Source organism: Mus pahari, chromosome 1 (assembly GCF_900095145.1).
Source record: "Mus pahari chromosome 1, PAHARI_EIJ_v1.1, whole genome shotgun sequence".
NCBI classification, from domain to species: domain Eukaryota; kingdom Metazoa; phylum Chordata; class Mammalia; order Rodentia; family Muridae; genus Mus; species Mus pahari.
In genome coordinates, this window is record NC_034590.1 from 106757183 (window position 1) to 106782070 (window position 24888).

General features: G+C 47.0%; 1 pseudogene; it reads left to right on the plus strand.

Moving 5' to 3' along the window:
* The first annotated feature begins 429 nt into the window (after positions 1 to 429).
* The window catches only part of LOC110327382, a 26081-nt pseudogene continuing 1622 nt past the window's right edge, over positions 430 to 24888 (plus strand).

Below are 24888 nucleotides of genomic sequence, written 5' to 3' on the forward strand. Positions count from 1 at the left end.
GCTAGTGGTCGGACAGGCCAGACCTTTAGGCTAGCATTTGCCAGGCCTTCCAGTGGGTTTTTCTATGTCTGAAACCACTAGTGTTTCAAAACTAGTTCAAGCCAATAAATCCTCCCCATGTCTTTGCTTCAGCGATGAAACCCCTACCCCACAAGGACAGTTAACTCTTTTGCTCTCAGGTCTAGCTTAGGGTGCAGTTTCCGCCACTCCTCTTGCTGACTTCTAGTTTCTCTTTGTGTACCCTCCCTTTCCCTATATTTTTCTTATCTGTGTTTCTGCTTGTTTAGCAACATCACAGAGCATGTGGAACCTGAGCTTACCTTCCACGGGGGCCCACACTGTCTATTTATGGACTTAGAACCCTCACTGAGGGCATAGAGGCAATTGTCAGATGGCCAGGGGCAAGCTGGAAACAGGTGGAAAGGCATCATGTGGCTTCCTGGGACCAAAGAAAGGCTTTATGCTGTCCTCCCTGGTCACGAAGCCCCTCAGGCCCGTGACAGTTTCAGGTGGGAGCAGCAGGAGAGCTCGTGGAGCCCAGCAGATGTAAGTCTGATGGCGCCAGTTCTGGCTTAGTTCCAGGTGGGGCCTTTGCCCAGTCCTGCAAAGGGAATCTGCCTCAAATGACATTAGCTCAGGGATTCCAAATTTCATTCCCTGGCCACAGTGTCACGTATAGCACCCAGCTTCTTAAACTGTGGATCATAACCCACACAGGGGTCATGTAACGGAATGTGGAGGTTGCAAAGCTTTGGCGGCTGCCAAAACTTTCAGGCAATGACAGAAATCAAATTCAAACTAAGCAGGGGATGAACCTGAGGTATTTCTGGCAGTACTCACCCATGTACTATATTTTTGTTGCACATACAATGTGCTCTGCTGTTAAAGAGCAGAGCAATTTGATCAAAGGAAAACAAGGTCTCTTATTGTGAGCTGTCATTGCTCAGCACGTGGTATCAAGCCAGTTTACATTCAAATTGTATGTTAGAATAGTTGATTTTTAAGATAGCCGTTTGACTCATGGACTGGAGCTTGATAAAAGAATTAGAATTTTATTAGAAATAATTTTGGCTTGGGATTAGAACAGGATTTCCTGATTTCCCTACACACACCTTTACTGTGCTCTACTACGTATTTGTCATAGTTTCGTTTCTGTCACTGTGATAAAATACTCTGAGAAAAAACAGCCTACAGGAGAAAGAGGGTTTATTTTAGCACAAAACTCCAAGTTGCAGTCCATCACTGTAGGGAAGGCAAGACAGTGTGTTCAAACAGTTGGTCTCATCATAGCCACAGTCAGGAGCAGCGAGCGATGAATTCGTGCATGTAGGCTGGAACTCAGCTAGATTTCCAAACTCTTTTTAAAAAGATTTGTTTTTATTTCATGTGTATGTGTGAATGCCTACATGGAGTGCAGGTAAAATGAGAAAGGACCAAGAAGGAGAGTCCAGGAGGCCAGGGTCCTCTTTGTTGCTTGCTCACTAGGACATTTAATTTGTGATGGGGGCAGTGGGTTTGGCTCTTTGTCACCATTGCAAGGGATAGTCCTAGGGAGTAACTTTTTTTTTTTTTAATTTCTGAAATGCATTTAAAAATGGTTGCCCTCCAAAACAAAACAAAACAAAAGCTGGGTGTGGCGGCGCACGCCTTTAATCCCAGCACTCGGGAGGCAGAGGCAGGCGGATTTCTGAGTCTGAGGCCAGCCTGTTCTACAAAGTGAGGTCCAGGACAGCCAGGGCTATACAGAGAATCCCTGTCTCGAAAAAACAAACCAACCAACCAACCAGCAAACAAACAAACAAAAATGGTTGCCCTGAGCTGGGCATGGTGGCACGCGCCTTTAATCCCAGCACTCAGGAGGCAGAGGCAGGCGGATTTCTAAGTTCGAGGCCAGCCTGTTGTACAAAGTGAGTTCCAGGACAGCCAGGGCTATACAGAGAAACCCTGTCTCGAAAAACTAACCAAACAAACAAACAAACAAACATGGTTGCCCTGAGCTGGGCATGGTGGCACACGCCTTTAATCCCAGCACTTGGGAGGCAGAGGCAGGTGGATTTCTGAGTTCGAGGCCAGCCTGTTCTACAAAGTGAGTTCCAGGACAGCCAGGGCTATTCAGAGAAACCCTGTCTCAACAAACAAACAAACAAACAAAAAAGTTTGCCCTGGTGACCTGGGATGGCAAATGCTCCAAGTCTCTAGACCACTCTTCATCTTTCCCCTAACATCCACAAAGGCTCTGTTCAGATGCTGCTACTGTTTAGCTTCAGCTCAGAGTTCTCTGAGGCATCAGGAGAAGTACAGCAGGTAATTTGGGTACTATACCAGGACCAGAAGAACCTCTGTATAAAATGTATGAAGGAATAGGGGGCAGGGGGACAGCAGCATGAAGTCATTTTCTTGTGGGCTCAATGAGAACTAGGCCCTGTTAGTCAAATGGAGGTACCAAGGAGCAGAGACTGACCAAGATCAGTGAGTAACCCTACAGCCACGCCCACTGGGCTTCTTATCCTTCCAGTTCCTTGGCATTGAAGATGTGGACCATTCCCTGAGTTTGCAGCCCTTTGGTCATTTGGGAAGTCCAAATGACCAGAGTCACAGTGCTCATTAGCAGAGCATAATATCTGATGTGCTCTGGGGAGCATCAACCTATGGTAGGCTGACTTGAGGCAGGAGCTGCAGCCAGTGTAGGCCTACCTGAATGATGAGGAATGTCCACTGGTGTATTATCTAGCATGCTCACTGTGTCCAGGCTGGAGAGAGAGAGCAGCCTGCCACCTGAACTGCCTTTGGGGTTCTTATTTTAATCATGTCTCCCTGCTTCTGCTCCATTCTGCAGTTCCATTAAGGGGGACCAAATTAGATGGAGAACCTACAGTTTCAGTGGAGACCATGAACCTCCTATCATGGCAGAACCCCTACCATGTATCTATATGCCCCAAGCCAGCTGGTTATAGGGTCACATGTATAACTCTTGACATCAGGATGAGCAGGGCACGCTGTCTTCCCCACCCACAGTCTGTTCTTAGGGGGGATAAACAAAAAAATTGGTTGGAATCCAACCATAGTCAAACGCTTGAGATGGGATCAAAGTTGGAGTTAGGGATTGGGGGCCGCAGAAGTGGCTCAGCGGTTAAGAGCACTTGGTGCTCTTTCAGAAAATCTAGGTCAGTCCCCAGAAACAGCATTGCAGTTCACAACTATCTACAACTCCATTTCCAGGGGATCAAGTGACCTCTCTGGCCTCTTAACACTAGGCCCACACGTGGAACACAAACATACATACAGGTGAAGCACTCATACACATAAAATAAATCTTAAAAACAAAGTCGGGGGGTCATAGTTCAAGTCATGACTTCAATAGATTCAGCTTTAAATCCTGAGATGGCTGGGATCCTGGTATGGGCAGGGGCCATTCATACCCTGGCATTAGCAGCCCTTAAACTGTGTGGTTTCTACTTGAATAAAGTAACTGGAATGTTCTACAAAGACTTCCATGACTATGCATTTCTCAGGGACATTTACCTGGCCAGTGAGAATCCTGAGGGTGCCACATACAAAGCTCAACATACACGTTCACTTTCAGATGCCTCAGCAGGAGGCCCTGGTTGTGGGTTCTTCTCAAAGTGGGGTTCCAGGCCTCCTGCTCCAGCTGCTTGTCCTGAGGAAGGGAATTGCCTCCAGGACACCTAAACCTTAGCAGACAGGATGGCTTGAATGAGATGTCCTCCATTGACTTGGGTATTTGAACGCCTGGTCCCCAGTTGATGGTGCTGTAGGAGAGGCTTAGGAGGTGTGGCCTTGTTGGAGGAAGTATGTCACTGGGGGTAGTTTAAAGAGCTCAGTTCACCGTCTCTGTTTCCTGCTTGCTGTTTAAGGTGTGAGGTCTCTGCTTCTGGCTTTAGCTGCCTGCTGCCTCTACCATGCCATCATGACCTTTAAAAAAAAAAAAAGATTTATTTATTTATTTTTATTATATGTGAGTACACTGTAGCTGCTTTCAAACACTCCAGAAGAGGGTGTCAGATCTCATTTCATATGGTTGCTCTCTGGCCCTGCTCGCTTCAGGCCCAAGATTTATTTATTTATTATATGTCAGTACACTGTAGCTGTTTTCAGACACTCCAGAAGAAGGCATCAGATCTCCTTACAGATGGTTGTGAGCCACCATGTGCCTGCTAGGATTTGAACTCAGGACCTTTGGAAGAGCAGTTAGTGTTCTTAACCACTGAGCCATCTCTCTAGCCCCTGCCATCATGAACTTTAACTCTCAGAAACCATAAGCCTGAATAAATTCTTTCTTCTATAAGTTACCTTGGTCCTGTTGTTATATCATATAAATAGGCAATAGAAAAGCAACTAACACTGAGCAACTGTGTCCTACATAGGTGTCACATGCCAGGTACGGTCAGCTTGAAGACCCAGGCTGCAGATGGGGACTTTAGAGACTTCATTTGCTTCCAAGAGAGAGTGCCACAATCAGCCTTGCTTGGGCGAGGTTGGGCAGTGGGATTGCAGCATCACCTTACACCCTCCAGAGCATCTCTTGGACAAGCTGAGTAGCTGCTCCTGGTATCCCTGCCTACTAGTGATAGGGGAGCTGAGGATGACAGGGTCTGCTTTAAGTAACTCTACCTGGCCTGAGAAAGGACCACAGAAGGAAAGGCAGGGACAGTGCCCTGAATTGGGTAACCCAGTGTGCAGGACAAGAGTCCGTGTCTAGGGCCAATATAGTGAAGGTGTAAGCTGATGTAAAGTCCTCACTCCAATGGGTCCCACTACAGGCACTGGTCTCACAGCCTACAAAGTCATGTAGCCCAGGCTGGCCTTGACTTCAAGGACTCTATCTCTGCCTCTCTTCTCAAATGCTGGGATTACAGGCATGTGTCACCATCCTTGACCTTGACTTTGTGTGTGTGTGTGTGTGTGTGTGTGTGTGTGTGTGTGTTGGTTTGTTTGTGATGTTTTGGTTTGTTTGGGGGAGTGTTTGTTTGAGACAGAGTCTCTCATTGACATAGAACTCACTGAGCCCCAGAGACCTGCCCATCTCTGCCTCCCTGGTGCTGAGAATTACAAGCACATGCCACTACATAAGGACCCTAGGGGTTAAATTCAGGTCTTCACGCTTGCACACAAGTACTTTACCAATCAAGTTGGCTTCCCTAGGTCTCTAGTATTAACTTTTAATTACATGTATTATATCAACCCTTATGAATTGAAATTGGAGGAAAACTTTCTATTGTGTGGAAAATAAATGTCATATTTTACGGTCCTAGAGATGAACATTCTAAGAGAGGTCTTGTCAGATCGTATTAAGGTATAAGCAAAGATACACTTCTGAGGATACTACCTTTCGCCTCTTCTGGCTACCTCTCTTCCTTGGCTTGTGACCTCTTCCCCTGTTCTGCAGGCTAGTGATGACCAGTGGATAGTAGATACAGTCCTCTGGCCACTATCTCTCCTCTCTCTTTCACCTTAACATCACCGTGATCCAAGGTGATGCTTCATCCTAAAGCTGAACGGTTAGCAGCTTTAATTCTGTCTACAACCTTAAGTTCCTCTGCTATATAAGGTAACATCCAGGCTCAGGGATTAGGATGTGGCTAACTTGGGGGTGGGACGCTTATTCTGTCTACCACGAGGGCTTCCTGGCTATCATCTTGTTATTGCTGTCTCACTTAATTCCACTTTTATTAGATGATACCTTGTGCATTATCCCAGGCCCATACATTCATTTCCATTCTCTGTGTAGCCCAGCATGTGGGGTTGTGCCTCAAAGAAGCCCCTCCACGCCCTTGGAGGGGAAGTGCAGCAAGCCGTGTAAGCACCAGCTAGGTCGCCGTGGTGCTGTGTCATCTCCCCTGTGCACAGTCACGGCACGGAAATGCTTTTAAGATCCCTGAGCTGGTGGATATCTGACCGCCCAGTTCTTCTTTTATCAGGCACATCCATATTTAATATTATGCCTTCCTGATAAATGGACCCTGTTGTCTTTATGAAGTATTATTCTTTATCTCCCTCAATGCCTGCGCCTTGGGGTATGTGCTGTCTGATATTCATGCAAACATTTCAAATACCTGAGTCCAAACATTTCTGTTCCATCCGTCTCAACCTTCACATGCAAAGCAGCACACTTAGAGTCATAATCACAGGCAGCTCTAGAACTTCCAAGGTTTTACTTCTTCTGGAGGTGAAGCACATACGGTACAGAATTTACTTCCTTGGCTATTTGGAGGGGGGGCAGGGGTTGGGTTGAGGCAGGGTCTCATGGAACTCAGGTTGACTCTGACTCACTCTGGAGCCAAGATTGTCTTCAGCTCCTGATCTTCCTGCCTTCACCTCCTGAGTGATGGGATTGCGTGTGTGGACTGCCTCACGCCACCGGCTTCGCCATTTCCAATTGCACGGTCCAGCAATCTCAACTCTGTTTACAGGGTTGGTGCAAGCAATCTTGAGAATGAGCTCATCTCGTGGAGCTGAGATTCTACACACAGCAGAAAAACAACCCCGGAGCTGGGCGTGGCCGATGTCCACAGCCCCAGCGCTCAGAAGTCAGAGGTGGGAGGACCTTTGCCAGTTCCAATTCAACCAGGGCTTCATAGTCAGGTTCTGGCTCAAAAAGTAACTCGAAATAGAACAACAGTGGATTTCTCCCTTGCCTTGGCAGCCTGGATCCTACTTTCTGTCTGCAGCAATCTAACTGCAGCGGCTGCCTTGGGAAAGTGGCACCAGTCCGTCCATGGATTATCCACTCGGTAATACAGCCTCCAGCTTCACCTGCATTGTAGCTTGTGTCAGAATCACCTTCCTTACAAAGGCTTCAACGCTACTTCATTTGTGGTGGTTTAAGTGAGACATACCCCCCTCCCCCATAAATTAACCATAGAACTACCTGGTTTTTGCATATTCGGTCCCCAGTTGGTGGAGTCACTCTTGCTGGAGTAAGGAGGTATGTCACCAAGGGCAGGCTTTGAGCATGTATATTATATATAAATTTACTTATTTACTTTACATCGTGGTCACAGGTTCCCCTCCTCTCCCCCCAGTGCCCCCCTTCCTTCTCCTCTCCCCCATTTCCTCTCCCTTTCTTCTCAGAAAAGGGGAGGCCTCCCACGGCTTACAGCATGACTAGGCATATCTTCTGTTGAGGCTAGACAAGGCAGCCCAGTTAGGGGAAAGGGATCCAAAGGCAGGCCACAGAGTCAGAGCCCTGTTCCAGTTGTTAGGGGTCCCACATGAAGACCAAGCTGCATATCTAGTACATATGTATAATGTGTAGAGAGAGTAGGTCAGTCTGTGCAGGCTCTCTGGTTGTCGGGTCAGTCTCTGGGAGCCCCTGTGGGCCCATGTTAGTCGACTCTGGGGGTTTTCTTGTGGTGGGTACCCTTGACCCTTCTGGCTTTTTCAGGGCCTCCTCCCATTCTTCCACAAGATTCCCCAAGCTCTGCCTCATATTTGGCTGTGGGTCACTGCTGCTGGGTGAAGCCTCTCAGAGGAGAAGGCCTTGAGACTTCAAATTCTCAAACTACTACAGTTGTCTATCTCTAATCCACGCTTTTATCTTTGCAAGTGAGTTCTCAGTTTCCTGCTTGTCCATCACCCCTGGTGCTTGCTCTATGCCTCCCTGCCCATGATGGCCTCTTATCCCTCTGAAACCATAAGTCAAGGTAAATTCCTTCCAATAGAAGCTGCCTTGGTGTTTGCTCACAGCAATAGAACAGTAACAAATACAGCATTGTGTGTCTGCTGCATCTCACCCGCTCTGCTGTCAGTGGGCAAGTGGGTCCCTTCCATCTCTCAGCCACTGTGAGCAATGCTGTCTTTGGGTCACTTGTAGAACCACCCAGGGTTGCTGGATTGTATAGTAGTTCTATGTTTGATGTTTAATGAACTACAATGCTATCTTCCATAGAGGCTGTACCTGTTTATATTTCTATTGACAAAGTCTAGGGCTTCCAATGTCTCCAAATCCTTCCCCTCACTATATCACGAAATCACTGCTTCCTTTGCCTCTCCCAACCTCCCTTCCTTTCCAACACCCATTTTCATGGCTGTGAGAGAGTGTTCTTGCCCCAGTCCATCTGTTTCTTTTCTATTGCTGTGGTAAAACATTGTGACTGAGGCAGCTTATAAGAAAAAGCATTTAGCTGAGCTTATGGTTTCAGAGGGTTAGAGGCCATGGTGATGGAGTGAAGGCAGGTGCAGGAATAGCTGAGAGCTCACATCTTGATACACAAACAGGAGGCAGAGAAAGAGATCACATTGTAAATGGCATGAGTCTTTTGAAGCCTCAAAGCCTGCCCCTAGGGACACATTTAGGGATCAATTATTCAAGCCTGTGAGCTTAGTGGGTCCACTCTCATTCAAACCACCACACTCCCCTTTTATTAACACATTAATTATGTAAAAATGGGTCTATTATTGGCTTATCTTTTAATCAATTCTGTTAAACTCTGTCATTGAGCTACTGGGTTTTGACACTAACATTTAGCATAATTTTTAATACAGTTGAACAGACTGCTAATTTATTAATTTTCTATTTCCTTCCTTTTTGTGGTCTTCATGGTCTGCCATATTTTGGATTATTTTGATACTTGTAATTGTTCCATCTTATTAGTCCATTGTGCTTTAGCCATTCCTCTTTCTGTGACACTATATTAATGGTTGCTTCGGAGTTCAAATATATACAACTTATATTTCATATCAGTTAATGATAGCAATTTTATACCTTACTGTGTCCTGCCCATTTTCCATGGCACAGTCCATAATAAGTCTAATCTATAATAAACCTCATAATGTTTTTTAAACATAGTCTTCTAAATTTCAAAGAAAGACATTAGAAGCTCTCTAATTTTCATTTATCTTCCCTGCCCTGACAGCCTTTTTAAAAAGATTTATTTATTTATTTATTTATTTATTTATTTATTTATTTATTTAATGTATATGAGTATACTGTAGTCTTCAGACACACCAGAAGGGGGCATCAGATCACATTGCAGACAGTTGTGAGCCACCATGTGGATGCTGGGAATTGAATGCAAGACCCTTGGAGGGGTAGTTAGTACTCTCAACCGCTGAGCCTTTCTCCATCCCCCTCCTCCATTACTTCTTTAACTTGGAAATTCCAACAAAAAAAACACCCCTCCCAAGGGCTTCCCTCGATGTTTTTTCATAAGTAGCAACACATTGGCTCAGCTTTCTCTCATCTCAATCTTGCCTCCATTCCACAAGGATGCTATTCCAGATTCTAGACTATGAAGTCAGCAGGTGTTCTTTCAGGATTTAAGGCCTCTAGTCCTCTGTGTCTTGTGGCTGCCACCGTCTTGATGAGAAGTCTGTAGTCACTGTCCTTATCAGCAGTATGGAATGTGTCTGTTTCTCTGGGTACTTCAAGGGGTCCCCCACTCTTCACTGCAATTATCTTAAGCACCAGCCTGAATCACAGCTCATAATGCTTTTCCTTGGCTGAAGTGAAGCGTGTTTAGTTGAAGGTCAGCCAGAGCTTAGGGAGAGTTTGGTCTCTGACCAGGATTTGAGGCTCTCATTTACAGTAAGAGCTGACTTGTCTGTGTCCACATGCTTGCTTCTGATATGCCGATGTCTTCTCAATTGTCGCAGGGCTGGGAGGACTTTGAGTGTAATATGGACTGTGAGAGAGGAAAGACTTTAGAAGAGGTTGGAGAATACACAGCCAACTCTATGTGGAGAGTAGAGACAGCTGTGGGCAAACTTGTCCCGTGAAGCCACCAGGGAGGCTGTAGTAATACACACTCACTAGGTGGTTAACCATCTGAACTAATTCACAGGGCTCTGAAGGTGGGACATCCATCACAGTCCAGGTAGAGGTTTCCAATTTGTTTGCAGGTGGCCATTTTCCTGCTGTGTCCTCATAAGGTCACCCCTGGTTCTATTTTCTGTCATAACACCTTTTCTGAAAATAATGCTATCATTCATACTGAGTTGGGGCCCTCACCACCAATCTCATTTATCCGAAGACCTCATCTCAAAACGGCCACGACCTGGTTAATGTAGGATTAGGACTTTTACAGGAAATCCGGGGGTCACAGTTTAACCCACAGGTTGAAGAGAGAAGAATTGTGTTGTAGAAGTCAGGTGACAGCTCCTCAGTCTTGGTTGCTGTCTGTCTGTCTATCACCACATCACTCTGAGAAAATCATCCTTTATGGGTTGCTGAATAGCTACATGGTTTCTGAGTGTCCTGAGACTGTGGTCTATCTGTCTATACTGACAACCAAAGGGAGAAGCCAATGTGGTCCTGTGGCAGTCCTTTCCATTAGGATATGTGAGCAGGACACTGACCAGTTTTCAGCAGGGTTTCAGACCGTGCCTTGGTCTGGGCTGGAGCTGCAGTATCTCCTAGCACAACCCCCACCCTGCCTTCCTGAAATAAAATCCTCTATGGAGCAGTGTCCCACGTGGAACAGGACTAGATCTTCTGAAGTGCAGACACAGGGATGAGGGGATGCCCGCAAGAAGCCAAACTGGAACATTCTAGAAATTCTGACTTCTGTGTTAGTCATCACCAGACCCAGAGGTAGGGCCATGAGACCAGAGCCATGACTTCTGCACATGAGCAGGTGAGTGAGTAAAGACGATTCATGACATTCAAGTTCACCAGTGCGAGAGGTGATTTGGTAGCAGTTACACACGCTAAGGGACATTTGAGCTGAGCACTGCTGCATCACCCATGGCTGCCATCACCACTCCATCCCTCATTGCACCCCCATGTTGTAAGGGGATTGGACTGCAGCACACACACACACCCCGTGAGAAATGGCTGACCCTTGGCCCTGTCACCTCATTATCGAAAGAGGTGCCATTGATAGGTGTGAAACCTCCTGGATGAATAGAGAGACAGGTGAGCCTCTTGGCATCAGGAAACTCTATGTAGCTCAGCATGTAGCATAGGGTACAGTCACAACAGGAAGATGTGCAATTACAGGGACAAAAATACCCCAAGGAAATCAACACGGGACTTATTAATATAGGACCCATAGGTGACAACTGTCAGACAATCGGTCAACAAGGGTCCTCATGTCTGGATGATCCCAGCTAACCCGTCATGATCTTTATGAAGTGTCCTTCTGGGGGGTCCGGATCTTCAAATACGAGGGGAGACCCTTCCCTTTTATTAGCAGCTAAGCTCTTTATACTTTTACTATATTGCGGCAGGTTAGAAGTCTAAGCTTTATTGTCTTACGTTATTGGAAATCCAGATTCCGGCAGGCTTCTCCCTCAGGTCAAGCTTTGTCTGCGAATATATTCTCATTTTTCCATGTACAGAGACCGTCTGGAGAGGGGCAGGAAAGATTATGACTGTAATATACTTAAATCCAATTTATTTGCCTGGCCAGAAACTTCCACCCTCCGCGATTGCTTTCCTACCCAAGATGTTGTCTTTAATTCTCTCACGACAGGGAGAAACGTGTGTAGGCTGCCTCCAGCAGGTGCAGGTGCCCAGAGCACTGTGGGTCTCACTGTGGCTGGACCAGAGGGTGGCAGGTGGGTCTGCAAGTTTCCACTCAGAACTTTCCACTTGCTCCTGAGGAATAGATCTTTAGTCATACTCGTCTCCTGGGAGAGAAACAGGGCACCTGGGGCTCAGTTCTCTCCTCCAGAAAGACCTTTGCCTACCTGGTCCCTGTTGTAACTACTTCCCTGCTTATTTTGGTCCAGGCATCTCAGTGATCAGCCTGCCCCTGTGTGGTGGTGCCCTGGGCCAGGATAGCATTGGTTTTACATTATGGGCTTTACAAGCCTGGGCTGACATTGACTCCAGGCCTTGCCTAGGGGTGCAGGCTCAGAGCCCTGCTTTGGAGAGAATGGTTTCAGAGAGCATTTTCTTTTTTTTTTTTTTTTTTTTTTTAGGGGGGGGGAGGGAAAAAAGGCAGAAGCATTTTTTTTTTTTTTTTTTTTTTTTTTTTTTTTTTTTAGATTGATTTATTTATTTATTATATGTAAGTACACTGTAGCTGTCTTCAGACGCTCCAGAAGAGGGAGTCAGATCTCCTTACAGATGGTTGTGAGCCACCATGTGGTTGCTGGGATTTGAACTCAGGACCTTCAGAAGAGCAGTCGGGTGCTCTTACCCACTGAGCCATCTCACCAGCCCCCAGAGAGCATTTTCTTAACTGGTGTTTGTTCATTTTAAATGATAGGCTGCAGAGGCACCAGCAGGATTGATGGGGGGGGGGTGGGCATGGCTGCCTAGAGGGTGTCCAGTTGTGCCAAGTCCTCCTGATACCCCCCATCTTAGCCAAGGAAGGTATGGCACCAGCCCTGGTCTTGGATTATTGAGCTGATGCATTCAGGACTGTGACAGCCCTCACGATTATTATCTGTGGGCCTCTTCAGGGTCATAGGACGCACACCCTTTAAGTGCTGACTGTATGCACCCTTCCTTGATATTCTAAGAAGGGGATAAAGAAGGGCAACTAGTCATGAATAAATAAGTGGTGGGTTCCAAACCTGATGCAGGGGCACGGGGACCTGGCTTGGGTCCCAGCTGCAAGGAAACAGAGTCATGGAGATGCTGTGTAATGTGACCAACTCAACTGGCCTACATCCTGAGAAATTCTCCGTTTCAGAAAAACCAGGACAGGCGACTGACTCTACAGAAGTCAAAAGTTAGCATGGACCCGGCATCACAACGCTCTGGGTGCCTGGGCCCAAAGAAGCTGAACCAAGCAGAGATGTACAGACCACAGCAAGAGGCTGACTACAAGAGCTTGGTCTGAGATTTGGAAGCCTAAGAGACTTCCCCGGGTCTCTGAGCTAGAGGCCCTAGCACAGGTCTGAGGTTAATCCTGCTCAAGTTGTAAGGCCTGAGACTCAACAAACCAGTAGGGAGGTCTCAGTCTGAATTAAAGGTGGAAGGACAAGCAACAGTGAGCAGGGCCAGAGAGACAGACATCTCAGCTTAGGCAGAGAGCAAAGGTTCCCTTCCCACCGTTCTGTACTAATCAGGGCCCTAGCTACCTGGATGGTGCCTGTCTTAGACTACCGATTCAAATATCTCTTCAAGAAATATTGCTATGCTCTCTATACCCTCCCCCATAACATTTCCCAAGCTACCTGGACAGTGCTTAGCTCAGTCTAGTTGACACAAAGTTCACCATCATGAGTCATCTTGGTCCCTGGCTCTGTCTCCTCCTATGTATGCCATAAATGATAGGGATGGATCCCCACTTCTGGAAACCTTAGTCCTCCTCTTGAGATTTTAGAGACCTCTAAAGAAAGCATGATGGGTGACCAGTGATGTCCTGTTGCCTTGGCATCGAAGGTGCTACATTTGGAGACGTGGTGAACTGCAAACCATAGCTCAAGATTGAGGCTGAGAAGCGGCTTTGCCTGGGAAACTCCAGTCTCTTGCTTTTTGATCTGCGAGGACCCAGGATAGAGTCCTCATCCCCTGGCATGCTCCCTTTCATGGGGTAACCATAAGAGGATCATCAGGAGCTGGGCAGGGCAAGTTGGGTTTAGTGCTACTGCCTCATGAGAACGCAGCATGGGCAGCCTAAGGCCTGAGGCTCTAATCTCCAGTCCCTATTGGGCTGAAGGACTCTGTCCTAGAGGGTCTATGGATAAACAGTCCAGAAAAAGCCCTAGGATTGTGGTATTGAACATGCTAATCTCTGTATAAAGATAGAACAGCCCTATTCCCCAGCCTTGAATGGAAAGCTGGGTTGCATAGAAAATGAGTTGGAGCTTTATGGATCTTTCCAAAGGAAAGTTCCAAGCAAGGCTTCTCTTGCAGAAGAACCTAGGAAGAGGGTCATTCGGGTTTTGGCATGAATCCCTTCCTTCAGGCTGAATAAATATTCAGTGTCTGTCCCATGCTCTGCCATACCATGTGTGATGGTTTGGATGAGAATGACCTCCACAGGCTCATGTATTTGAATACTTGGCCTCTAGTTGGTAGAACTGTTTGGGAAGGACTAGGAGGTGTGGCCTTGTTGGAGATGCATCCCTGGGGACAGATTTTTGAGCTTTCAAAAGACGCTAGCCATTTTGATGTAGCTCTTTCTGCCTCTTGCTCATGGATTGAGGTATGAGCCCTTAGCTACTGTACTGCTCCAGCTGCCTGCCACCATGCCTTCACACTGCCATCATGGACTCTGCATAACACTCTGGTTATGTAAGCCCAACTGAACTCTTTCTTTTATAAGTTGCTTTGGCCATAGTGTTTTAGCACAGTATTAGATAGGAAACTAAGACACACGCCTGCCTCTCAATTGCAAGCACCTGGCTCAGCAGACTAGAATGAAGTGAGCAGGGAGGTGGGCCAGGCCCAGTAGAGAGGGGTACCAATGGCCGTGGATTGGTTCAGAAACTGTATTGGCCTTCTTGTTCAGGGGTAGTCCTGGGTGTGAGCTGGCCTGCAATGGGAAGCTTGGGTTGTGCCGAGGCTCCACCTCTGCACCCCTGCAAACCTTGATGGGATGTATCGCATTAGAATCACTGTCCTTCTACTCAAGGTTCCACTCGATTAGCTTTACTTTTATAGATGTCAGGCTGACGTTTCTCCAAATATAAACTACAAAGTGGTGAGCTCCTCATTTCTGACACTCTGAATCTAGGCACCTTCTGCAAATATCAGTTTCAAGCACACTGACAGTGACCACTGATGTGTCCCCTAAAAGGAAGTCAGTAGTCCCTTGGGTAGGTCTTGGGAATAAGTCTCAGGAGGCAGCTCTGAACTTACACCTGAGCTCAGAATCAGTGCTTAGTAGGGCAGCAGAGGGACCAGACAGCAGGATAGTTCAAGGGCAGGGATTTCGCCATGCTTGCCAGCACACACTTTGAATTCCAGCATTTGAAAGGCAGAGCATTATGAGTTTGAGGTTAGCGTGGTTTGTATAACAGATTGTGGGGATACATGATGAGACCCTGTCTCATAAAAGAAAAAGAAAAAAAAAAAAAGAAAAAGACACTATTGTAGTGGAGACTTTGCCGATCTGTTTCATATTGATGAGTGGCAGCAGAGAATCTGTCTGCTAACATCTTCACCCAGTACTGTGTGTATCCAAAGCTGGCCACCTAAACAGAAAGATTCAATTTGAATTTTAGCCTAAGGGGTTTAACATCTTTTGATTTAGAAAACAAACAAACAAACATACAAAACAACAAAATCCAAAAAAGCCTAAGCTGAGAGCAATGCAAGTATCTCTTAGTAAGATGCCAGGCACGTGGACTAAGTGCCTCTGTTCAGTGTAATCACACATGGCTCAGGATAATCCACTACCTCTAGGATAGAAGTGGGAAAATACAGGACATTGTTTATAATTTCAACATGTTGTATGCATACACATGCACAAACATCCATGCATTCACTTCCACAACCATAGATGTACACACACATATCACAGACATGTAACAACTACTATGAAATCAAATACACACACTCATAAATGGACACAAACACAAATAATGCATATAAAGACAGACATATGCATGTATACGTGTGTGTACACACACGTGAACATACTCTGGTATACACTCATGCACGCATCTGTAGGCTGAGTACCACAGGCATACAGTGGGAAGATACAGGCTGTGCATCTCCGGGTGGATGTGCTAGAGCCTTCTGGCTTTCAGGACTGGATTATAGTCAGTAATAAGACAGTGTCTTAGTTAAGTTTATTACTGGGAATAGACACCATGACCAAGGCAACTCTTATAAAAGAAAATGCTTAATTGTGGCTGGCTTACAGTTCAGAGGTTTAGTCCATTGTTGTTATGGCCAAAAGTCTGGCAGTGTACAGGCAGATATGGTGCTGGAGCAGGAGCTGAGAGATCTACATCTTGATCGACAGGCAGCAGGAAAAGATGAAGTCACACTGGGTGTGGCTCAAGCATCTGAGACCTCAAAACCTGCCCCCAATGACCACTTCCTCCAACAAGCCATCTAATGTAAAAAGTACATTAGATAATAAAAACTCTGCTAATTTGATTACATTCACATTCCTAGGAATGTTCACAGGTGGATCTATGCAAGTTCCTTCAGCTTGCTCGAAATGCAGGGGAGTTTTCTAAAATACCCTTAATTCTTCACAGCTAGGCAGCACTTGAGCAGAACCCTGGAAACCCTCTGTACTGCTCAAGCCTCAAGCCCAGCCCCAAGCCCCCTCCCTCAGTCCTCCTTCTGGAGCTGCTCCTCACAGTACAAATCTGAGACTCTTGAGTGTCTATCTCTCATTCTGAACCCCATAGCTGCTCAAAGCCACTGGTTGTCTTAGGCACAGGCTCAACTCTTCTGAAAGTCCACCTGCTGCCAACAGGATCAGTAGAGCAACTCCTGGAGGGGTTGGGGGCACAGCTTGAGAATGGAAATGAACTGGGTATGGGGTTATGCTAAAAAGCCATCAATGATTGGTGGTGGTGGGTTTTTGTTTTGTTTTGTTACAGGTAATAATGAGTAATTTATGTCAAATATTCATAGCTATTGGAGATACATACTAAAGTCTTTTAGAATGGATCAAAACTATTGTCTTGGCACAGTCCAGGAAAAATCTAGGAAGGAGAGGGCACAGGCCAGCAGAAGGATCACATGAAGCCTGGCAAGGTGGCTATGACTCTCTTAGTTGCTTAACATACCACACACACACACACACACACACACACACACACACACACGTGCACACACACACAGAGAGAGAGAGAGAGAGAGAGAGAGAGAGAGAGAGAGAGAGAGAGAGAGAGAGCTCATTTTCTTAGTTGTTTAACACTATACATACACACTCAATTTGTTTGTTTGTTTATGGAATGAAGGGTGAGGAGAGCAGATATTTGCACACCACAGTGCGTATGGAGGTCAAAGGACAGCTCACAGGAGTTGGTTCTCACCTATCATGTGCATTCTGAGACTGACACTCAGGTCCCAGCCTTGGCTACAGGTGACTTTCCTTACTGAGCCATCTCCCTGGACCCTGGTTTTGATTTTCAAAGCATCTACTGATTGTGAATATTTTTTTCAAAATAGTGATGTTTAGGAGTTGAGATACTTAAAACAGATCACTGACATTTATAATACATTGATAGTTTTAGAAATTCTAAGAAAATTGTTAAAATCTTAAAGCTAAATTGAAGGAGTTATCAAATAGGAAACATATCAACCCTAAAACTCCTCCCAAGGCCATCCATAAGCCACCCAAATCGAGAACATTGTAATACCCCCTCTACTAAGACCGCTTTGCCTCCTATAAGGCACTGGGCACCCTATCATTTATACCTCTCTGCTTTGAGGCTCCTCAGTGCTACATTAAGAATCAGAAATCTCTCCAAACAGTCCTGTTGACTTAGGGCCCCATTCGTTCATCCCAAACCCAGCACATATCTAGATCAAGAAAAAGGACGGGATGTTCCCACAGTAGCACTGCTACACACCATGACATGGCCTATGTTAGGCAGGCCCTGAAGCCCAAAACCTGAACATGGCTTAGTCTTCTAGAAGTCGCCATGTCTCCACACATATGTCCTTGGGGTGTTTGTAACTCATGTTTGCAGAACAAAGGGATTTTTCTAATTTCTATGTGACCTTGACAGAACCCACAAGTTTTGGCAGTCTGTGTCAATGAGAGAGGCAGAGAGAGGGAAAAGCAGAGGGGAGCAATGTGGAGACAGGAAAGATGCAGAAGCTGGGGTCAGGGGGAGACCGAGAAACAGGGAGTACACCAGCCTGAGACAGAGCCAACATCTGGCCTACATAGCACTGTGACAGAGGACATGACTGAGAATTAGCCACAGGGATTACAGCAGGAGGAGGCTGAGAGAGCAGGTGGGACATCCCAGGTGGAGTGACTGAGCTGTCCTGGGCTAGGAGCCAGGCCACCCATTACAGGAGGGCAAGATTGCCACAGAGACTAGAGAAATGGCATAGTGATCTCCAGAGCTGGAGAGAAGGCTGGAACCTATAATGACACCTCCATCTGACATGGAGGGATCTCCACTTCCTCTCCCCCTCCTCCTTCCTCCCTTTCCCTTCTACCTGCCAGGTAGATAGGCCAGGTCTTAAAGATGGAGCTCAGCACAGAGGAAGGGAGGGGCTTCCCTGAGCTCAGCTGCACGCTGAGCTCCTGCTAATTCTGGGCAAAGCCTTGCTCAGGGCTTCTGATTGTACCCAGCTGCCGAGTCACAAATGCAGGGATGTGAATTCTTTGGCTCCTAAAAATCCAATTTGGCCCTGAACGGAAGGCCACATCCTTGCTGCCAGACAGACCACAGGGTCCTAAAGCAGACAACCAGGTCAGATCTAGCCCTTCTGCCAACAAATCTGCCTCAGGGATGGATTGTGCATGCAAATGTGGCCAAAAAAAGTGCCTTAGTGGGGGCTGGTGAGATGGCTCAGTGAGTAAGAGCACCGACTGCTTTTCCTGAAGGTCCAGAGTTCAAATCCCAGCAACCACATGGTGGTTCATAACCATCCATAACGAGATCTGAAGCCCTCTTCTGGAGTGTCTGAAGACAGCTACAGTGTACTTACATATAATAAATAAATAAATAAATCTGTTTTTTTTTTAAAAAGTGCCTTAGCAGTCCTAAGCAAGAGGGATCAATGGGTGAAAGTACTTACTATGGATGCCTCACAACCCAAGTTCAATCTCCAGATCCTACATAGAGGGAAAGAGAGAACCAACTCCACAAAGTTATCATCTGATCTCAACACACTCGTTGTGGCACACACACATCCATGCACAGGCATACCACACACACACACACACACACACACACACACACACACACACACATCCATGCACAGGCGTATCTCTCTCTCACACACACTTTTTTTTTCTAAAGAAATGTCTTAGTGATATGTACCAGCATGTAGAGGTGGAGCGAGCGAGGGTTTTGTGTCCCAGAAGTAACTGATTCTCTAGCAGCTCATGCAAAGCTGGTTTCCAAACACAAAAGCAGCCAAGAAGGTGTCGGGAGCCCGCAGCATGCCCAACCACACAACTGCGCGTGTGGCTCAGGAACCATATTTGGACCTACCTCGTCCACTAGGTGGGAAACCAACACAAATGCAGTCCTGGGGTGGAGCTGTGGCCCTGCCCCCAAACCTTTCCTTTCCCTATACGGAGGCAGCCAAGTGTTTAGACATAGAGCAGCTACAGATTAGATTCTGGTAGCTCATTTCCTAGATCCGACCATAGCATCTCTGGCAGACTGGTTACAAGTGAAGGTACTGGGGTGTTCTGAGGGTATCCCTTCCTCTCTTAAGCCTGGAACCCTTGGATTCATCGCCACTACCACAAAGCTCACCTCTGAGGCTACGCCCCTGGGGACCTGCTTGGGAAGTACCAGCCGCAGGTCGTCACACGGAAGGCAGTTGTCGGTGGATCTCATTGCAATTCATTTTAATTACGTGTGACATAAAAAGACCACCTACAGATGAGACAATGTTGCCGTGAGAGTGCCAAGGTTGCTGCGGGGAATACTTCATAACTGAAGTGTGTTCTCCCCAAGGACTTACACCACCATTTGATTTAATTTTTAATTTTTACATTTTAATCAAAAATAGATCAAATGGTGGTGGTCTCTCCGGGGAAGCATACTTCAGATAAGAAACCGGCCATGCTCCTCTTAAATATGTAAAGCTGCCATCTCCCTGTGAGTCACGAGGGCAGGCGAGGATGCCTCTGCCGCCACCCCACACTGCAGCTGAGCTTACAGTCTCTGAAAAGTGACACCCCCACACCCCGGGCTGCACCTGCTGTGGTCCCTCACCTGTTTCACATAGATCAATGCACCTGTGCAGATCGACCTACACGTGCCCCAGAGAGGACACCTTACCTTACTAGCCAGGGGGGATGTCCTTATCCCTCTCAGGTGTGTGTGTGGGCACACCAGCAGGGTCACTTTGTGTTACCGTATGTTCTAACCATTGCAGGGAAAGGAGTGTACTTTTTTATCCAGGTACCTGCACAGAGTTGATGTCTTCTATCAACCATGTCACCTAGCTGTCATACCATGGCTCTGAGCTTCACCTAGTCTCCTTCTGATACACATGTGGATCCTGGAGGCTGACACTCATATTACACAAATGTGACCTTAGAGGGCAAGGTATGCTTCCTTCAGCTTCTGGGGCCTTCCTGCTACCATCAATGAAGCAGGGTTGGGACTGGCAGGAGCCCCCACGGCACTGTGATGAGGAGGAAGAAAGTTCATGGTGTGTGTGTGTGGGGGGTGGAAGCTCTGGCCTCAGGGGACAAGTGTTAGCATGTACCCTTTAATTTATGTTGCTGCTAAGAAGAAGAAAAGTGGTCCATGCTCTCACCCTCTCATCCTGGCATCTGAGTCGGGCATGGGAGAGACTATAGGGAGGGCTGAGCACTTGACAGAATGCCAAGGATGGCATGCCCCCCCCCCATCCATGTCTTTTATATAAAGATGCTATGAGCACCACCGCCCACAGCTCAGGACCGGGAAAGGCACATGGTACTCCCCAGAGAAGAGGTGTGCTTCTCCTCTGCAGGCCAGAGCTGGCAGAGTGACTCTGTCAAAGCTACCCAGAGACAAATGGAGTGTTCAGTCAGTCAGTCAGCCTGGATCTTCTAGCTGTCTCCACCTTCAGCATGGCCTCAGCACCTCCTGCCTACCCCTACTGGTGGGATAGGCAAATGGCATGGAAACAGACGACCCTACTCTCAGATCCAGCATCCTTGGGCACCCTAACGCCTCTGCTATTATCTTGGTCTCTAGTTGGGAAAACATGGCTCCTCTCAGTTGCTCTGCCCAGAGCAGGCAATAAGCAATGTAAACCCTTAAATCAAAGTTCAGACTCACGAGGGCCTAGGGAGGCAAAATTTCATAGAGATCTTGGCCATTTTCAGTCTCCAAGGGCCATTCCCTAACCCTATAGTCCCAACCCGGCTTTAAAGTTCCTGAAAGGAAGAAACAGCTCTAAAGACATTACCTTAAGCTACCCCATTTCTGAGAAGGAATGTGCAAGGCCACAGATGGCCTCTGAGACCTCTGAGTTCCAAGGAATGGATGTCCCAGAAGGATCACTCGGGGCAAGGCCAGGGTGGATCAAACTCCAGCCTGTGCCTGTGGCTTCATTTTGCAATGCCAGGTGTAGTGTGCCCGGAGTTAAATAGTGGATGTTACATATCTGGTCCCAACCCACAGTTAAATAATCCAGTGGGGAGGTCTGGAGAGACAGGCACTTTGAAGCAGCGCGGGCTGTGTGGCAGCCCCTCTGGAGGGAAAACAGCAGTGGTGTATATATCTGGTAGAAATGGATGACGTAGCCCAGACAATGAGGCCTGCTGAAACCAATGCAACTTACTCATCTCAGAGCAAGCATGCCAGCCAGGGAAGTACCATCCATCCACCCATCCATCCATTCATCCAGGGTGAGGCCAGCTTGGTGTGCTGTAGGCCAGGGTGCCCCTGGGAAGGCCAGACCTCCTGCATCTGAGGATCCCTTGAAGTATTCCCTCCTTTCCTTGCAATTCCATATTCAGGATGGAAGCTAGGTCCCTGTGCTTGTCAGGAGTTACTTAGTCCATGATGAGCACACTTGCCTGGACATCTACCCTCTGCTCAGGTTGCTCCCCATGTGATATGATTTGTTACCCACGGGTGTGATGCTGCACACCAGAACATTAGACTTCACTCATCTTCCATAATGGCATCTATGTACCTAAACCACCATCGCACACAGCCCCAGCCCGTGGCAGCCTTCATTCTATACCCTGCCTCTCTTTTAAAACTCAACCTTTTTAGATTCTACATATGCCCGAGAACATGTAGCATTTGCCTATGAGTGACTTCTTTCACTTAGAATAATGTTACCCAGGTTTATTGTTTGCTGTTTGTTGAAACAGCAGGACAAACTTCAACAAAGAGGACATAGTTTTTAAAACGTAGAAAGGCCAGCTGTCTTAGGTAGGGTTTCATTGCTGTGAAGAGACACCACTACCAAGGTGACTTTTATAAGGACAGTCCTTACAGGTTCAGAGGTGAAATCCACTATCATCATGGCAGGAGGCATGGCAGAGTCCAGGCTGACATGGTGCTAGGGAAGTTGCTGATAGTTCTACATCTTGGGCTCCTCTTCCACACTGGGCAGAGCTTGAGCACTAGGAGACCTCAAAGCCCACCTACACAGTGACATACTTCCTCTAATAAGGCTGCACCTACTCCAACAAGGCCATATCTCCAAATAGTGACATTCCCATCAGTCAAGGATATTCAAACCGCCACACCAGCCTTGTCAAGAAATAAAATCAGGAAAACTGGATGTATACATAGTAAAAGGAACAACTGGATCTTTATCATACCTTTAAAGAAAAGAAGAAAGAGAGAGAAAGAAACAAGGAAAAGAAAGAAAGAAAGATGGGCTGAGACTGACTGCAGATTTAAATGAAGGACCTGAATTTCCCTCTGTACAAAAGGAGCTCTGGATTCTGGACATTACTCCTGGCAATGACAGCAGAGACACGGGAAGCCTTGAAGCACAGGCAACGGGGGCAAATCAGACAAGTGAAAAGTTTCCACCGGTAACAGCAGCAAGGCGTGCAGGGGACACCCAGATGCAGAGGCACCATTGCTAACAGATGTGAGGCAGGATTACTGCCCAGAATAAGCAAGAAATCCATAGAGCTCAGTGCCCAAAACACAACAGCCTGGCTAAAAATGTGCTCAAAGACTTAAACAGAACCTGCAAGATGGCTTAGAAGGGCAAAAGGTCTTGCTGAGCAGGCCAAAGAACCCGAGTTCAGTCTCGGGAGCCCATGGAAATGTGAAAGGAGAAGAGGGCCCCCAAAGCTGTCCTCTGACCTTCATACATGTGCCATCCATGTGTACACACACACACACACACACACACAAACTTGAAAGATGGGTTCTCCATCTTGATCTGCAGGCAGCAGGAGGAGACTGCTTCACACTGGCCAGACTTAAGCTTGTAAGACCTCAAAGCCCTCCTCCGCAGTGACACACTTCTTCCAGCAAGGCCTCACCTCCTAATAGTGCCACTCCCTATGAGCCAAGCAGTCACACATGAATCTATGGGGCCATTACTATTCAAACTACCACACTGAGCAAGTGTGAAGACCTGAGTTCCTATGTCCAGTGTCTGTAAAAGTTGGGTTGGCAGCACATGTCTGTAACCTAGTGTGTAGGGAGTGAGGACAGATGGATCTCGGGGGCTCTTTGTCCAGCCAGGCTAGCTAACACAGCGAGCTCCAGGTTCAGTGGCCTCCTGAGGAATGACACCTGAGCTTGACCTCCAGTCACCATGGACAATCATGTGCACACATGTACACATAAAAGAGGTGGAAACAGTTGTGTTTTAAGGTGAAGCAGCTTGAATGGTGTTCACATGTCCTTCTCTGTTAAGGATTTAACATGTTCAAACGTTCTGGGGTGAATGTTTTCAAGTTGTTGGTTTAGAAATTGCCATCAATTTATTTTCAGGCATCCTTAAAGGTTTGTATACTTTCATACTTTTACCCTAGTATAAAACCCAATAGTGACAAATTAAAGGGGCAAATGAGAACTTACCTAATGACACGCACATAAATGTCCAGTGTTTCCGTGGGTGGAAGGAAATGTCTCTCCTCTTCTTGACAGAGAGACAAAGAAGCACTGGGAAGGGGTAATCCCGTTTCACGCTCCTCATGGGGTGGCTGGAAAGCCAGTTTAGTGAAATCTGTGCGGGTTCTGCCTATTGGCTAATGGGCTGTGCTTAATACCTGTGGTGCTGACAAAGGGCCTGGCCGGGAGAGCAAGCTGTGTAAGGACAACTGACCTGGACACCCCCAGCAGGCTACATGCCCCAACCCGAGGGACTTCCAGAGCTGAAGAAGCATCTATCAGCACACCCACTGGTAGCAGGACACACCCGGATCTGCATCTGCGTAGCATAGGACTGGCCAAGCAAGGCCCGGTTGAGATTTTCTGATGCCTTTTAAGATGACATTGGCACCTTTTACCTCAGGTGCTAGCTGTAGGTGGAATTCAGTTGTATGTGCCCCAGTGTCCTCACTGTCCTCAGCTGAGCTTGCCGTAGGAGTTCCCTGGGCTTCCCTAGGTTCTTCTGCGCTGCTCTCGCCGCAAGTGCTGTTGTCATAACCTGCCATCATTGTGAAACTCACAAAGGACAGTAAAAATCACAGCGACTCCAAGAAAATGACTCCTCCCTGAAAGGTGGAAGACAGTGAAGATGATGAAGATGATGGAGAGGTAGTCATCCCTCAGAAGACAGGCAAAGAAAAAACAAGTAAGGAAGGTAATCATTTCACAAACAAGAAAGGTTAAAGTTGCCACACATGTAAAAGCATTGGCAGCAACCTCTATTAAAAGGGAAGGCTGCCTCTCCAGCTGAAGGGGACTAAGTACTGTAAGGATGCTAAGGAGGAAGATGGTGATAAGGATGAGGATGGGGATGATCGGGATGAAGATGAAGATGAGGAAGAGGATTCATTTGAGCTGACACTTGTGAAAGCAGTGAAACCAGAGAAAGCAGCGGGGGCTACTCCTGCTTCAGAGGATGGAGGAGGAGGGAGGTGAGGAGGAAGATGACTCTGAAGAAGACGCTACAAATATTGTACTGGCCAAATGGGAGAGTGCTCCTGTAAAAGTTGTTCCTGTGAAAGCCAAGAGTGTGGCCATGAGGAAGATGAAGATGATGATGATGAAGAAGAGGAAGAGGAGGAAGAGGAAAAAGAGGAGGAGAAGAAGAAAGAAGAGCAGTCTGTTATAGCAGCACCTGGAAAACAAAAGAAAGAAATGACCAAATAGGAAGAAACTCCTGGTGCCAAGAATCAGAAAGTGGAGTGCTCAGAGCAAGCCCTGTTCACGGGGAACAAGTCTGCTGCTGCTGAGGTAAAGCTGCAGGGGAACAAGTCTGCTGCTGCTGAG